The 3,196-nt window shown below is 34.3% G+C and overlaps 1 long non-coding RNA gene across 1 annotated transcript; it reads right to left on the bottom strand.

The window, feature by feature from the left end:
- Positions 1-2,108: 2,108 nt before the first annotated feature.
- Positions 2,109-2,441, bottom strand: LOC123660308. The gene is made up of 2 exons (XR_006744165.1): positions 2,306-2,441; positions 2,109-2,142 (listed from the first exon to the last, which is right to left on the bottom strand). It is a non-coding gene; the product is annotated as an uncharacterized LOC123660308 (long non-coding RNA).
- Between the last annotated feature and the right edge of the window lie 755 nt (positions 2,442-3,196).

The raw sequence follows: 3,196 nt of genomic DNA, 5'->3' as shown, positions 1-3,196 counted from the left end.
GTCTGGGAGAAATGCCATAAGTCCGCCCATTGTACTTCACTGTTTTTGAGATTTAATGGCTATAACATGGTATGGTACGGTACAGATATTATATGATAATATGATATGCGACGCGGCGGCTTGTCCGGATAAGCTCTTGTGAGTTTTCGTGCCAGGCTTATGTATGGGTGTTAAGTATGTGTTTTTTGTATTTTTGAACAAAAAAAAAAGACTATCTTTAAGCTTTGTTTGTAACAAAACTGCACAATTTGGACCCGCCATCACCTTGCCAACGAACCGCTCTTTGCGGCATACCAGCTGTTATCTTGACGGAATATTTAGTTCTCCTGTGGCCGTTATTAGGGTAGCCAGTATCACCAGCGAAACAAGCGGATATTCAATCCATATTATATCTCATTACACAAGATGCAAAGAGCTTTTATAATGGTCTCATTAGTGATAATGCAATAGAAGACGACATAGATGGACTAGATACGGTGGATTTCGAAATCTAATTTAATGATAACGTCGAATAAATGTCTATATGTATAATTTAACATATTTTTTGGTAATTAAAGCTATAATACGATATTATAAATACATAGTTTCATTTGTATCAGTAAGTCCCTGGGGTGTGGTTCTTTTTTGCATATTAGAAAATCTATCAACCAGTACATGTTAAAAGGAACCACATGCAGATTTTCTTAATTATCTAGAAAGTTTAAGAGTATTCAGATCAAATTTATATACTCATACTTTAATTAGTAATTTATCTATGAATTTAAATAAAATATATATTAATTTTGCTTCATCTAACAGAGCTGCACATGTTTTTGTAAATCCTTTGATATCTCAGAAGTTCGTTTTTGCTGGGTGGTTCCTTTTTGCATAATTACGGAAAATTAAACAAAAAATATAGCTACAAATTTGCATTATGTACCAAAAAAAAAAATGATTATAAAAAAATTGTCAGCATAGGTATTTAATGTTTATTGCACAATCGATAAAAATATTGTAATCATACATCTTGTTTTTTTTTTGCTAAATATTTTTTGTAAAGAGTTTATCCAAAAAGTTTTCATATAGGTATACGTGGTATACTGGTCACTCCTTGAGCTTCTGATCCACATTCCAAATAAATTAGAATCTGAATTCGCATGTTACCACGCAACTGACTACTAAAATGCTACCGATTAACGACATTCTTCAGTAAATCATCGATTATCTTCAAGATTGCCCATCGAAAAGAGTTTGTGTGTTTTTTTATTTTACCATGTTCAGGTACGTTTCTCGTTTGAATTAAATAGTTTTTAGCCAATTTTAAACACAGTATGAAAAAAAATGCTTAAGAAACAAAAGATAAATCATTTTATTGTTGTATTATTATTGTATATGCCTTATTTTCGCCAAAAAAGAATATATATATATATATATATATATATATATATATATATATATATATATATGCGTGTACTTATGTACGCACATAAGAAGTTATAGTTTACTAGCTGTGCCCGCGGCTTCGCCCGCGTTGAAATTAGTGTGTCACAAAGTTTTCCCGGCAAACTTCCAGTGAAACTCTCATCAAAATCGGCTTAGCCGTTCCGTAAACCTTCCTCTTGCCAATGGTGGAGCCCTCTCTCCAATGGTGAAACCGCATGAAAATCCGTTCAGTAGATTTTGAGCGAATCGATCACATACACTTTTGGGGACTTTGTTTTATAATACACTAACTGTTGCTCGCGACTCCGTCCGCGTGATTATGAAGATATGCATTACTATTAAGATGTTTAACGCAAATTTTTTTTTATTTTAGTAACTTCAAACACTTATCAAACTGAGTAAGTTTTTAAAAGGCACAATTTAATATAATTTAATAGTTATTTTTAAACCTCTCTATACACCACATTTTTAGTTTTATTTTCAGGCTCTATATGTTTCATACAAACTATCAACCCTAATTAAACCCCCTTAGCGGCGGAATATCGTAAAATCCGTTCTTAGCGGACGTCTGCTAACTATAATCTACCTCCCTGCCAAATTTTATCTTTGTCCAACCTGGATGGATGGACCCTCCAGCGGTTTTTGAGTTCTCGTGATGAGTGAGTTAGCGACCTTTCTCTTTTATATATATATATAGATTAAGATGCATTATTTGGACACCTCGTTCTTAGCGGATGTCTACGCCTTATAAGAAGCCTACCCGCTAAATTTCAAGTTTGTAGGTGTTATAGTTCCGGAGATTTCGTGATGAGTGAGTCAATCTACCATCCCCCGTTTTAACCCCAAAAGGGAGTTGCTTTCTAAAGATACATTATTCGGACACCTTTTCACCATCTATAGAGCATAAATTTTAAATTTCGAGTGTCTTACTTCAGAAACATAGGACTTTCTTACAAACTTCCAACCCCCGTTTTACCCCCTTAGGGGTCGAATTTCGTAAAATCCATTCTTAGCGGATGTCTACGTCCTATAAGAAGTCTACCTGCCAAATTTCAAGTTTGTAGGTGTTATAGTTTCGGAGATTTCGTGATGAGTGAGTGAACCTACCATCCCCCATTTTAACCCCAAAAGGGAGTTGATTTCTAAAAATACATTATTTGAACATCTTTTCATCATCTATAGAGCATACATTTTAAATTTCAAGTCTCTTACTTCAAAAACACAGGACTTTCATACAAACTTGCAACCCCCGTTTTACCACTTTAGGGGTCGAATTTCGTTAAATCCGTTCTTAGCGGATGTCTACGTCCTATAAGGAGCCTACTTGCCAAATTTCAAGTTTGTAGGTGTTATAGTTTCGGAGATTTCGTGATGAGTGAGTGACCTTTCGCTTTTATATATATTATAGATTATAGATTAGCTAGCTAACTTCACGTTGCTAACTTCTTCTTCGTTGACTAGCTAATTTCAGGGTGTCGGTTTTTTGACGATGTGTGCGCGTATCGTAATAAATTACTCTCGTCATTTTTCACTAACGCGCCAAAAGCAGTATAACTCCAAAAACAAAAAGTCTAAGGATCTGTGCGGTAGAGATAATAACCTTCATTAAATTTTTCAGTTCAAAATATAAACTTGCTAATAAACCCTTCACCTAGAACCACATGAGCTTTGAAGTTATAAAAAGACGTAAAACCATCATGCTCATGTGAAAGTGAATGGTGTTCAAAGGCATGTCAAAATGACAATATATCGTCCAGAAATCTCTGTTATTATA

This window comes from Melitaea cinxia, chromosome 15, assembly GCF_905220565.1.
Source record: "Melitaea cinxia chromosome 15, ilMelCinx1.1, whole genome shotgun sequence".
In the NCBI taxonomy this organism is placed as follows: domain Eukaryota; kingdom Metazoa; phylum Arthropoda; class Insecta; order Lepidoptera; family Nymphalidae; genus Melitaea; species Melitaea cinxia.
This window is presented reverse-complemented; position numbering and strand designations above follow the sequence as displayed.